This window comes from Taudactylus pleione, unplaced genomic scaffold (assembly GCF_031769625.1).
Source record: "Taudactylus pleione unplaced genomic scaffold, aTauple2 ptg000199l, whole genome shotgun sequence".
Lineage (NCBI taxonomy): Eukaryota > Metazoa > Chordata > Amphibia > Anura > Myobatrachidae > Taudactylus > Taudactylus pleione.
The window spans coordinates 8,245,476-8,259,946 of NW_028284601.1; the positions used below are offsets into that span (position 1 = coordinate 8,245,476).

Consider the following 14,471-nt stretch of genomic DNA (forward strand, 5'->3'; position numbering starts at 1 on the left):
ACTGTGTGTAAATTACAGTTATATTACTGAAGGTGTAATAAGACTTCTCCTGGCTCCTCTCTTACCGGGAGCGGCGTCCAGCGATGAGCTTGGAGCCGGATCCCTATTCGTCTTTCGCTTTCTTTTCCTAAACAGATACAAAAACAAAATTATGCCATGAAAGTGTAAATCATAATAAACCTCCTTTATGTATGTGTCCTATACAGTGTATTCTGAGAGCTGGCACTTTAGTGGCAGTTGGTTGCAAGGTGCTGAAAGTCCAGAGGATCATAAACAGCCACACTAGACCCTCAATGTCCAACCAAACCATAACTACATGTATGACTTCCACCCAGGGGCTTCACAGCAACCACACGGCAACAGGTAAAGATTGTGCACAGTCACATATACTGTATAGGGGTTACGTGTAACTGTGCAATAATCCAATCAGGTTGCTTTCATTAAGGGTCATTTACAAACTGCAAGAAGTTGGACACTTCTCTATGTGCAAAAGTGATTCAACAGGCCACAGTCCCTGGGACTGCACTCAGACAATGACTCCGCACCTCTGTGGGTATACAGCAGCAGCAGCAGATACACTAGAAAATATAATTGTACATGATGGAAAGATTGTATCACTTCCACACCCAACCGACGATAGAACCATCGCATTTACCTGTTTTTTTCTCCTAGAATACTGCTCGGCTCCATCTCACTTACAGTATGTCTTAAATAAAACATGAGAGTGAGGGGACATTAGGACTGTGCCTATTACAGGTGTCACGTTTGTGTATGTAAATGTTACATTGGCAGAAGTTGTACTAACATTGAGGTTATCTGGGCCTGCAAATACATGCACTGCCCTATAACGCCCGGTGTATTTCCAGGTGTGTGATGTGGGACTTTACTTTCATACATGAGCCTGTCCATCTGCACCAGGTGCATGAAACCAAAGTATTTTTTTGTATTATTTAGTGGGAATTGTATATTTTTGCTTTGCATGCAAATACGTAATCTTCACTGAGTATTTGTGCAATATGACAGCTCATATGTGTCACCCAATGGTTAAAAATATATATAATACATGTAACTTTGACAAGGAAGATGGTCCTACTTCAGCTCTGGGCCATATAGCAGCTGCACCCATTGCACCTATGGTAATTACAGCAATGTTAGGTAGTATATAAGAGACAGATTGTAGATGAAAGACCCCAGACCATGAGTGTCAACCTTCTTCTGCTGTCACACCATTATACAGAGGACGGTGGATGAGAGAGCAGGGAGACTGGTGTGGCATGAGAAACGTACAGTAGTCAGTAGTAGTACATCATGAGAACCTGGAAGAGGATGTGGTCTATATAACTGAGTGACAGTAGAAGCAGGTTGACCCTAATGGTCTGAGGTCTTTCATGTACATACCCTCTCCTATATATTACCTGAAGGTACTCCCTACAGATAAGCCTCTTTACATTTTGTAATCGCCCAGTCATAATGGGGACTTGTTAACCTATCATAAACCAAACACATATACCCAACCTGTGATTCAAATACAGTATTGTGCCAAATTTAATTTATATGGATTAGCCTTAATCCTGAGTGCAAATACCTGGATGCTGTGCCCAATTACTATCTTAAGCCAGGTTCTGCCAGTACAAATCATATTTCATTTTCTATGCATGTAAATTCAATCACACTGCAAAGACCTGTTTGGAAGATTTCCAGTATTGAATTTGTATGATGCTGCGTCTGCTAATGACATTCTACAGTCTGTGCATCCAAACGATTATGATCGCAGAGATTTATATGTGAATAAGTGATTATTACCAAACTCTGCAGAATGTATAAAGATTATATAAGCAGATAAGTGCCTTTGGGTGTTATTAATATTTTTAGGATTTCTTTTTGAGATGTAACCATATCAGTTGTACCTCATTGAACATTCTCATATGTAAGTATATTTTTGGAGACCAGTAGTCCCCGTGCAGGACTAGCTCTGCCTACAGAGTCTTGTTTGAGTATTATTAAATTGTTGCTTCCCCTGATAATTTTGAATTTAGCTTTATAAGTTGATTGGACGGCTAACTGTAATAACTAGGCAACTATATCACAGGTATGAATACATTTCTTAGTGCTATTGCATTTCAAAATAATTCAAGTTGTTTTAAATAAGGAAAATACTACAATCCCCTCTCCCAAAAACAAACAACAACAATTGTAAAAACCAATGATAAAGTGTCTCGGCTTCTTCTCACTTACCTAGGGGAGGCCATATCGCCTCACATTAAGTCGTACAGCCTCTCAGAAGCTTCTCTAGTTGTACAATTAGAGAAAATTCGTCTTATAAAAAAAACGATGCACCTCGCTAAGAATCTGTAACTATAATGTGTCTGCTGCTCTGTGTGAGCCTCACCTGCTGTCCTGTGCTATGATGTCACTGGCCTCTGTGACATCACTGATTTGCATAGCCATGGCAGGTCAGGATTCTGACTCAAGGTCTCCATCATGCACACACAGGGCCTCTATTGGAGGGAATGGGGGCACAGCAATAAGGGGACCGGGGTGGGGGCGCTCGCTGTGGCGAGAACCTTAGCCTGTTTCCTATGTATTAGGCCCCATATATCACGGTGGCAGTGCTGCGCACATGTACCTGCTGCCTGGATCACTAGTTCTCGCAAACCAAAGAGAATAATTGTGAGGAACCAGGGAGCTTCTTGTATGAATAAGTAAAATCAAGTTCATGAATTTAAAGTTATTACCATTTAGTATAGCCCACATACACTATAAATGTGCATTCACAGCATACTCTGCAATAAGCCTTTGTACAGTACAACACCGAATGTAATGTGTACCTGTAATTATACTTGTATGCATTGTATACTTTCATTAGGCCTGGACAGGGGTGTAGCCAAAATTTTGAGGGCCCCATAGCAACATTTTGTAGGGGCCCCCACCCCAATGCTTCAAGAGAGAGACCTCTCCCCACATTGGTTGTTAATTTTATGCCCCCTAGTAATGACAGAGTTCAATGTATGCCCCATAGCATCCCCTAGTTCAATGTATGCCCCATAGCATCCTCTAGTTCAATGTATGCCCCATAGTGGTCGCCTAGTTCAATGTATGCCCCATAGTAGTCCCTTAGTTCAATGTATGCCCCATAGTAGTCCCTTAGTTCAATGTATGCCCCATAGTAGTCCCTTAGTTCAATGTATGCCCCATAGTAGTGCCAGAATTCAAATTACACCTACAATGCCCCCAAATCAACCATTTTACACCTTCTAATAATTTCACATTGGCCACATTGACACTATGGAGGGATGTTGGGGGAGCGATGCGCATCTCAGCTCCAGCAACAAGTCCCTGGGTCCCCCTGCCTTGCAACCATGGGGGCCAATTTAAAGAGGCCATTTTCCTGGGCTTCACTGGTTGCTGGCTGGCTGTACAAATCTTCCCCCCTGGCTGCGCAGGCTCAGCAGCTTCAGGGAGATAGAGGGTCAGACAAAGTTCACCATCCCTGCCTATTTAGGGAATGGGGGCTGCAGTAATAAATATCTAAATATAATTAAAAAAATTGGGGGACCCCTATTTGGGCACAAGTTTGGGGGTACCACATACAGTATATGTACTAGTACTATATAATATTTGGAAAGGAAGACAATTTTTTTTATTATTAAAAACAGCAGTGGGTGGGTGGAGTGCACAACGATGAGCCCGCTATGTGCGCTTCTTAATATAGCTGGCTTGTGGGCTAGTGGTTAGGTGATCGCTTTGCATCAATGCCGGTTCCTGGTTCGAGCCCTGGAAAAGAACAAATTGTTTTTGCTACTGTCGGCTCTGGACACTATAGTGAAACTAGTAGTGGGCTGTTTAAAAGTAAGGCATTACAAACTGATTGTGCATTTAAAAACCGCAAACTTGCATCAATGTTGGCACGTTAGCACTGTGATGGCTGACAGCTCCGAGGGGTTACAATGGGATCTCTGGCGCATGCCCAGAGGAGGGGTTGCAATGGGATCTCTGGCGCATGCCCAGTGGAGCCAAGCCATATGACATATAGGCGTGCCATGGTGTATGGAAGATCACAGCACTGCGCATGCCCAGTGGGTCGGGAGTCAAACACAGCGAAAGTGGGATGTCTGTATTACAGTACATACTGACTGTGCAGTTGAATTTGCACACTTGCGCCACTGTCAGCGCTGTCCCAGACTTGGACACTATGGTGATTTCATGACTTCAGTAACTGGTAGTGGGCTCTGTTTGAGAGAGAAGTCTCTGTATTACAGACTGATTGTGCGTTTAAAGCGCAAACTTGCGTAAATGTCAGCACGTCGGCGCTGTGGTGGCTGTCAGCTCCGAGGGATTACAATGGGATCTCTGGCACATGCCCAGTGGAGGGGTTGCAATGGAATTTCTGGCACATGCCCAGTGGAGCCAAGTCATACGCCATGTAGCGCTATGCCATGGCGTACTGTATGGAAGATCATAGCACTGCGCAGCGATTGACATATCAAGCAATAAAAAAGATCGGAGAAGTGAACGGCTGGAGAAGTTTCCCATAGCAACCAATCAGCTGCTATCATTTTATAGAAGGTACTTGATAAATGCTACCTCAGTGCTGATTGATTGCTGTGGGCAATGTCTCTGCTGGTCCACTCTTGTCTCTGGTTTATAAATTACTATGGAAGGAGTATATAAAGGGGGAAATGTACTAAGGGCCTGATTCAGAGGCGCTCGCTGTTGGCGAGCGCTCACTCTGAATCAGGGCATTTTTTTTCCCGCCTCCAGGCCGCTCGCATACCTGTGGATGACCACCCACAGCTTGTGCGAGTGGCCTGGCGATGATCGTGATTATCGTGACCATCGGGCTTGCGATGAGACCCTGTGGTAGGGTCTCGGCCCCCGCAAGCCCGAGTGGACTTCCTGCTCTTATAGAGCAGGAAGTCCACTACTGATGTCAGTAGGGCTCCCCACAAACGCCAGGCGTTCCTAAGGGAATGCCTGCATTTGTGCAGCCGCTCCCCCTCCCCACCTACAAAACGGAGCGAGCTGTCAATCAACATCGACAGCCGCCCCATCTTGTAGCGAGCCCCAGAGCAACTGACCTTCAGTCGCTTGCTGGGGCTCGCGCATGCGTTCGCCGGAGGCGGCGCATGTGCAGGGGCCAAACATCAACCCGCTTGTGAGTGATATGTGCTCGTGAGCGGGTCTGAATCAGGCCCTAAGTCTTTGAGAGAGATAAAGTACCAACCCTTCAGCTCCTGTCATGTTACAAGCTGTTTCAAAAATGACAGGAGCTGATTGGTTGGTACTTTCTCTCTCCACGGCTTAGCACATCTACCCTTAAGCCTATTAAAGAATGGAGAAGTAAAAAAGTTGCCCATAGCAACCAGCTTCTAGCTAGCATTTATCAATAAAATGATAGGCAGAAGCTGATTGCTCTTAGAAACCAACTTCTCCACATGCCCATTCCTTGGAAAGCTTGATACATCTCTTCCAGAGTCACAAACCATGGAGCTCATTCGCTGAGATCCACCCGACCGAAGAATTAACAAAGCAGGGACAGCTGAGGGCCCAAAGGAGCAGATACCTGAAGGGCAGAACATTGCTGCAAAATGGAATAAACCACACTGGGGTCAACCACACTAATGATAACGCATAAGGCACCGATCTACGACCTCCGCACAACTGCTCCTACTGTAAGAGGATGAACAGAACTTTTCATTCTTAAATTATTCACAGTAAAAGGGACCTGGCCTAGTGTCTGCCCCCTGCTCCACTCCATCCTACCCTCTCTAGGATTGGTCCTCCGGCCCCTTGCTTTATACAGCTTTGCTGTGAGATGTCAGCTAGAAAGTACCGCTCTGCACCCCTCCCCCTCTGCACAGCCACCCACTCCCCTTTGTCCCTTTCCACTCCCCCGCTCTGCCTCCCATGGCTACACACATGCTTACCTCCCAGCAAGTCTTACTATCCTGTTACAGTCTCACCATGGAAGCCATTGAACGGGGAACACACACCCTAGCTCCAACTGTGTAGGCATGTGGGAGACAGGACAGACCATATGGAATTAATATATAGATGTCTGTGTGCGGTTATCATATTCTCTTTACTTCTTATAGGGTTGGAAGGAGATAAATAATCCTATTGGGCAACTGTGTGACATTTGGAGGTTCCCTGTATCAATCACTTATAATTGGCTACCAATAATCTTAATATTTTAAATATAACAGATAAAGCTGCTAATGATTGTACTCAACAGAATGATTGTACAGAATTATAGCAAAACAGAGCTGATCTCCAAGCTAAAACCATACATAACCTTACACACTGTATTACTTGGAGAATCGCCATAAATAATTTAGATTTATAGGTATACCCAAGGGCATTAAGGGGCGGGATATCAGTGATCTCGGATATACCTATAATTCATATTCTCTAGGTTCCAATAACAATGGATGCAGAAGAGGATAGACCCAGAAAGGCATACCTGTAATGGGAACCAACACCCGGTAATCACAATATTCCTGGAATACAGGAACACAGAAAATATTCAGGCCAATCATAAAATGAAAATCCTGATAGTGAGAGACAATAAAATATTTATCTTTCACAATTTCTCTACTGTCACTCTAAGGAGGCTGCACGTGGCTTACTACCGGGGCCAGCGAGTAGCTGAGTGCCCAGATCATTCAGGCGGTGGCTTTCTAGGATCAGGGTAGCTCCAGGGTGGGTGAATCATAATTTTTAAGTGCATGTTGATTGTTGAATTGTATTGTACTCTACTCCCGGGTGATTTGTTTGAATGTAATAAAGGTGTAATATTATATTTTTATAGTATTAATGTGTTATTTTTGCTATTAAGCGGCACCTGTGCTTCTATATTCATTTTTCGAAATTAGACTCCTAAGGGGGTGAAAAGGGCTAAAATGTCTCCTCCCCATGTGCAATGTCCAGCCTGACTCTCATCGTGGCTGTAGCTCAGTTCATATACAAACACCAACTTCCATCCCAAGTGCTGCAAACATCATTGGCAGTTGGTGTGTCTCCCCTATTTGAATAGTGCGGGAAGGGAATGTGTTACTACAGAGGTGAGAGAGGAAAATGTGTTACTACAGAAGGGAGGAGAAAAATTTACTACAGGTGTGAGGGAGGTATTGTATTTCTACACAGGTGAGGGAGGGTAATGTCAAATATGTTACAATACGGGCAAGGGAGGGAAATGTGTTACTACAGATGTGAGGATCATGTGTTATTATAGAGGTGAGGGAGTGGAATGTGTTAGTGTACAGGTGGGGGAGGGGTAATGTCTTACTCTAGCAGTGAGGTAGGGAATGCATTATTATAGAGGTGGAGTGGTGAGATGGAAATGGTAAATATCTAAGGTCTACCCAGGTGAAACCGGGTACAGCTAGTGAGTAATAAACATGCCTAGATCTGTCTTTGCTCCAATGTCCAAAATATTACAGTTAACATGGTATTTTAATGTTTCCCAACGGTCCTCAGGGACTCATAACAGTGCCTGTTTCACAGATCTCCTCAGTATCCCAAGTGAAATAATTAGCACCATATGTGGATCTTTTAACTAGTAGATCTGGAAAACATACACTGTTAGCAGCCCCAGGTGAATGGAGTTGGTAATCACTGCTGTAATCCATCTCCTGGCTGTCCTATGTTGAACCCAGCTTCATCTCTGCATTCTTTCCTGCTAAGCAACAGTCCTGACCCAATGTTAGTAGTCCACCAAGAAGCATAAGCAGTTCTGATTAACAGTGAAGGAGCCTGGTGATGACAGCAGTATCACCCCACAGCTTGGGGCATCAAACTGGTGATTGTTGCAGTCAGTGAGTGGCTGATACAGCCAAGCATCACCCACGGTGGATGTGTCCCTCTTTCTCCAACCTGCATGTGCTGCGGGAACTGTTTTACTAGTATGTGTATTCTATATTTATACTACATTATTGTGCTGTGGTAAAATGCAAAATGTTTTATTGTAGAAAATGTATAAGCTTCCCATGGTCATCATCCAGTGGAGATTATGGGAGAATTATGCTGCTATCTGATTCCCATTTGTGGGTGTGCTAAAGGGTCCCTTCAACCCTGGTGGATAGCTGCCACACTACAGGCCAGCCAATAGCCACATAAGCTCCTAATGGCGCCTCATGAAGGCAAATTAATCCAGCAGACCAATCGTCACCTTTAAATCCAAAGAGGCAAAGAGCCACACTGGAGATCTGTGGGCTTCAGAAGGGGCAGCAGAGAGACTGCTGCACCAGGGTCTGCTTCCCATTCCACTGGGGCTGATTTATCCTATGTTGAATGTATGCCCTGCCCACAACGCAGCAGCACTGGGTTCAAAGTAAGTGGTAGGTGGATCTAGCCAAAGTAACTATAGCAAAGAGGTTCTGCAGATTCTGCAGCAGCTACACACCCACCTGCCAGAAGTCAGTGGCTCTAGGTGATGAATAAAAGGCCTGCTGGTGACAGTGACTATTCTACAACTGGAACTTCCCGGTAATGCACAGATGACAATGTCAGTGAGAACATGGCAGAAAAAAAGCACCAATAGAAGTGATCAGTAATTATGGGTAACCCAAAGCAACGTTGAAAAAACATAATCATGGCAGAATAAGTCCATCCGGTCACAGAGTTATGTTGTAATAAGCCGTTGGATAACCCACGGTGGTGTCCAAAGCTAGTTCGGTACAGTTGAGTTACCGAGAAGAGGAATAACTGTAGCGCCGTGGGACACATAAGCAGCATTACTTCAGCAACATGAGCAAGGGGTGGCTCTAATGTGCCAAGAAATGGGCATCAATGTCTTCTTCAGAATTTGTCCAGATAATGAGGGAGGGGTTAAGATGTGCAGAACTTAACTAGTCAAAGATACAGTTAAACGAGTGACCAAGCTGACACCCAAGCAGAACTCTCAGTGGAACTTACAATGGTCCCTCAAAGCACAGCTCCTTCTCAAAGCTGTTAACCTCACACTCAGTTGGCACTAGAAGCACTGCTCCACAAGTACCTACTGATGGCCAGGCCATTGATAAGAATGCTATGTAAGGCCTGAGGAGATAATGCAGGTTACCCAGGATATGGAAACGATTCATGTATGGAAACTAATCTCCCGAGATTAGTCTGATGGCTGTCCTGTATGTACCATTCCTTATTGAGATCCCAAATAACTTAACTCCGCCTTTCCTCTGATGATCCTGAAGAAGGATATGATGAAGGGAAGTAGAAGGTGGTGCATCGTCATTAACCATGTTTATTAATATGGTTAAGGATGACATCCACAATGTCAAGGTTAAATAATCTACAATCTTCACCTGACTCACGGCTAGAAGTCAAATTGGAGTTAATGAGAGAACTCGAGGACCTCAGGTAAAAGGACAAGGCCGTGGTTTGTACAGAGCGTGTGTGATCTGGCTATATTCATCCCATGCATGGCATATAAATCCTCTTTGGTGGCAAAAAGTGTCCTGCAACAATATCAACTGGAAGTCTGACGTGCACAGGAAGTCTGATGTGCACAGGAAGTATGCCTCCCCTTCAACAAACTTTATATAAAGCATCTTTACTTATGACAAGATAGCTCTCTCTCTATTTATACAGACGTGTCTTCTTGTATCCTTGCCACTCATGTGGCAAATCGCACCACATATGTCGCGAGTCATGCATCCGCGACCAGATACGCACAATGCATTCGCACCTCTGATCCATATGATTGCATGGTGCACACGAAGCCGCGGCCTGGAGTACCGTGAAGCATGCATGCGCGGCAAGTCGCACTGCACTATGCATGCGCACGTTTGCCGTCAAAGATGGAAGAGGGCACATCTGTACAGTAGCGGTTGCCCACGGCTTCATCCATGATTAAATTGCTTCTGTCAACATTTTTTTATTTGAGGTGTTCTAGTTGTGTTGCTTTGCATAGGCGCCCTGTCGTGGGAGTGTCCCACGTGACCAACAGCGCTATACAGACTGGTGGCAAAAGCGTCTTCACCCACCACTCACACCATTGTCACTGTGTGCCCTGTGCACAGGCTGCTGTGTAGCCTCTCCTATATAAGTGACCACTGGCCGAAAGCCCCCACCCAATACCAGGCACATGCATGGTGTCACACCTGTCTTTTGCATTGATGTCAATAAAACAGGATTTCGGTACTTACCGATAAATCCCTTTCTCTGATTCCACAGGGGACACTGGAGTTCAAGACAGTGGAGTATAGATGGTGGTAGAGTAGAGCCTGGCACTTTAAATAATTTAGAAGTGTGACTGGCTCCTCCCCCTCTATGCCCCATCAGCCCCAGTTTAAGAACTGAACCCGAGAGGAGATGGAGGACAATAGGAAAATGAGGAGAAGGAGAGAACCACAGAACAGAACAATACAGACTGAAGGAGAACAGATGAACCCACTGCAGGGGACACATGCAGTCACACAACCATATAAGGAACCAACAACACGGCAGGTACGCAGCGCTGGGTGGGCGTCCAGTGTCCCCTGTGGAATCTGAGAAAGGGATTTATCGGTAAGTTCCAAAATCCTGTTGTCTCCTTCATCCACTAGGGGACATTGGAGTTCAAGACAGTTGGGACGTCCCAAAGCCAACCTCCCGGGTGGGAAGCGCGGAGAACTTGCCGACCCTTTGGCAAAACTGAAAACCAGGATCGCCAAGAACCGTAGGCCCAATGGAAAGGCAAGAGCTGAGGATCAAGTGTCGCAGAGCAGAGGAGACAATCAGAACTCCTTGCTAAACAACCACAGAAATCCCACAACTTACAGCGTAATTGGAATGGAATAATGATTAGTGAGAGAACAACCACAGATGAAAACATCAAAAAACACCGTAAGCTCAGCTGAAAACAGACCAAGTCCGAAACAGAGTCGAACATAGGAAGCTGTATAAGTCGCAGACAGCAGAATCCCAGCACTGCTGGACAGAATTCATATAGATATACGTATAATAATACCAATCTACAGATACAGAGCTGATCCTGTCCACAGACTTCTAACAAGAGTATACAGGGAGGCAAAAGTCAAGACCGAACAGTTGCACTAGACCATTCTCAAGGCCCAACTACTACAAGGTTAGACCATAGAATTCTCCAACAAATAGAGATCCCACTGGGTATGAGGCAGAGGCGACTTTGAAAGAATTGAGACCACAATTCCTTTCAGAGGGTCACACAGCAGTACCACCACTCTGAAACAGAGGGATCAAACAGCAACTAAAACCCTGCAGTTATAAATCCCCATAGCAGACCACTGGAAGAGTGTCTGGCAGCCCATCAGTTGCCTGCCTATAGAGTCGTCACTACCGTTTGGGGCGGGTCTCAAACTCATGTATGGGGCACCCCAGGCGGGGACTTTATGGTCTCGCCCTGTGCCGGCCTGAAAAGAAAACCACAACAACAGCCCCAAACAACAGACAACTTCCATCATGATGGAAGTGCGTAGTCAGTACAAATTGCTGGCCCGAACATTGTATGAAAACAACCCGGATACCCTGGCAGTTAAAGAGCACGGATGCAACAGCCACCCAGGGAGAGCTACCAATATAGGGAAGCATCCCATACAGCGAGTCTAGAGCACTAGGACAACCCTAAAGGTACCCATCAGGTACCCGTCAGTGTGGTGAAAATATCCACAGATACTGAACAGGAAAACCAATCAGGCCCCCTGCGCAGAACATAATGACTGTCACACTTTAATGTAAAGATGTGCCTTAGCCCATAGATGCGCTACAGTCCTTTATAACCCCAACAGATTCTAGTAGAATAAAGTGACAATTAAATATGGAACGCTTCAGGAATTTGCGTGTCATCCTTGCGCAGGGGCCATGCTAATCTTCTCTGTATCGTTCCAATTTGTAGTATATGTGCTGCCGAAGCGAGCACTCTCAATGTTGGAACTATGCACCCACACGCCAGGAAAGCTCTAAAGTGTAGTACAGCCAACTGATTGTGAGAGCGGATGGCTGCTAGGACTGCAGCTAGGGTGCGGAAGGGAGACTTGTAATGTCAGGTTGCATGAAATAGGAGCCTCTTCCGAGGCATTAGTGAGGTACCACTTACTGTGAGCAGCCAGAAGCCCTCTGGACGCTATGTAGCATGTCACTGACCTTTTCCATCTCACAGCAACTAGTCACGTCAGGTATAGAAAGTAGTTCAGTGGGCTAAGACCAATGCTCTATAGCACGGACTTCAGTCTGGCGATGTTGTCTTAGGAAATACTGTAGAAAACTAGCAAATTGTTAGTGGAGACAAGAAGGTTGTACAACAGGACTCTATACCTGAGCTTGTTACATTAGGGATGTGTATCCATATAGAGATTATACATATACCCTAAACACGGTCTGCTAGTGTAAGTATCAGTACATTAACACTTATAATGGTGAAGTGCGTATTAGTTAAGAGGCGGATTTAAATAAGACCTTGTACCGGTCAAGATACACATAGAAATATTACATATTTCATGATGGATCCCCACCAGTGACCCATGAAAGTTATAGTGATCACAATGAGAGGGATTCAAAATTGAACCGCAAGGCCAAGGATTTACTTGATACTCACCAATCTAATCAAGCCAGACCTGACCCTGCCTATTCGGCGGGTGGCCCTAGGCCTTCAGGCACAGGAGCAGTAACTGCAGTCTGTTGTCATTTAAACAATTAGGTCCTGAGGATGGAATAGAACCTGGATTCTCTATGTACTGATAGGAAATGTACCTAGCGGCCACTTTATAGCCTCATTTTATTGAGATATGCGACAAGACAATAATATTGAGTACTGGAACCTATACTGAGAAAGGCACCTGTACATAGACATAGAATGCATTAATTATCCCAAGTAAAGAAGGGATATATCTGTAGTGATAACCCCAGTTAGGGTTGAAAAATAGGTTTTCCCAATTATTAGGAAATATTCATACAAGGAATGTGAATATATCAGTATATATACACACGTACACCCAGACAAACATAGTTGCATGAGAAGGCAATCTCTTTAAAAGGAAGAGTCAGTACTAACATAGGAAGTTTACTTGTCAGACTCCTGCACCAGGAGATCATCATGCTATTTTATATATATACAGTCAGGTCCATAAATATTGGGACATTGACAGAATTTTCATATTTTGGCCTCTATTCACCACCACAATGGCTTTGAAATGAAACAAACAAGATGTGCTTTAACTGCAGACTTTCAGATTTAATTTGAGGGTAATTAGAACCAAATCGGGTGAACGGTGTAGGAATTACAACGGTTTCTATATGTGCCTCCCACTTTTAAGGGGCCAAAAGTAATGGGACTATCAACTCAAAAGCTATTTCATAGACAGGTGTGGGCTATTCCCTCGTTATTTCATTATCAATTAAGAAAGTAAAAGGTCTGGAGTTGATTCTAGGTGTGACATTTGCATTTGGAATCAGTTGCTGTCGACTCTCAATATGAGATCCAAAGAGCTGTCACTATCAGTGAAGCAAGCCATCATTAGGCTGAAAAATCAAAACAAACCCATCAGAGAGATAGCAAAAACATTAGGTGTGGCCAAATCAACTGTTTGGAACATTCTTAAAAAGAAAGAACGCACCGGCGAGCTCAGCAACACCAAAAGACCCGGAAGACCACGGAAAACAACTGTGGTGGATGACAGAAGAATTATTTCCCTGGTGAAGAAAAACCCCTTCACAACAGTTGGCCAACTCAAGAACACTCGCCAGGAGGTAGGTGTATATGTGTCAAAGTCAACAATCAAGAGAAGACTTCACAAGAGTGAATATAGAGGGTTCCCCACAAGATGTAAACCATTGGTGAGCCACAAATACAGGAAGACCAGTTTAGAGTTTGCCAAACAACATCTAAAAAAGCCATTACAGTTCTGGAACAACATCCTATGGACAGATGAGACAAAGATCAACTTGTACCAGAGTGATGGGAAGAGAAGAGTATGGAGAAGGAAAGGAACTGCTCATGATCCAAAACATACCACCTCATCAGTGAAGCATGGTGGTGGTAGTGTCATGGCGTGGGCATGTATGGCTGCCAATGGAACTGGTTCCCTTGTATTTATTGATGATGTGACTGCTGACAAAAGCAGCAAAATGAATTCTGAAGTGTTTCAGGCAATATTATATGCTCATATTCAGTCAAATGCTTCAGAACTCATTGGACGGCGCTTCACAGTGCAGATGGACAATGACCCGAAGCATACTGCAAAAGCAACCAAAGAGTTTTTTAAGGTTAAAAAGTGGAATGTTATGCAATGGCCAAGTCAATCCGATTGAGCATGCATTTCTTTTGATGAAGACAGAACTGAAGGGAAAATGCCCCAAGAACAAGCAGGAACTGAAGACATTTGCAGTAGAGGCCTGGCAGAGCATCACCAGGGATGAAACCCAGCGTCTGGTGATGTCTATGCGTTCCAGACTTCAGGCTGTAATTGCCTGCAAAGGATTTGCAACAAAGTATTAAAAAGTGAAAGTTAGATTTAGAA

At 44.5% G+C, this 14,471-nt stretch overlaps 1 non-coding gene across 1 annotated transcript; it reads right to left on the reverse strand.

Annotated features, from left to right (window-relative positions):
* Nucleotides 1-11,767: 11,767 nt before the first annotated feature.
* LOC148518757 (U6 spliceosomal RNA) lies at nucleotides 11,768-11,875 on the reverse strand. Its single transcript, XR_015878979.1, has one exon. It is a non-coding gene; the product is annotated as a U6 spliceosomal RNA (small nuclear RNA).
* Between the last annotated feature and the right edge of the window lie 2,596 nt (nucleotides 11,876-14,471).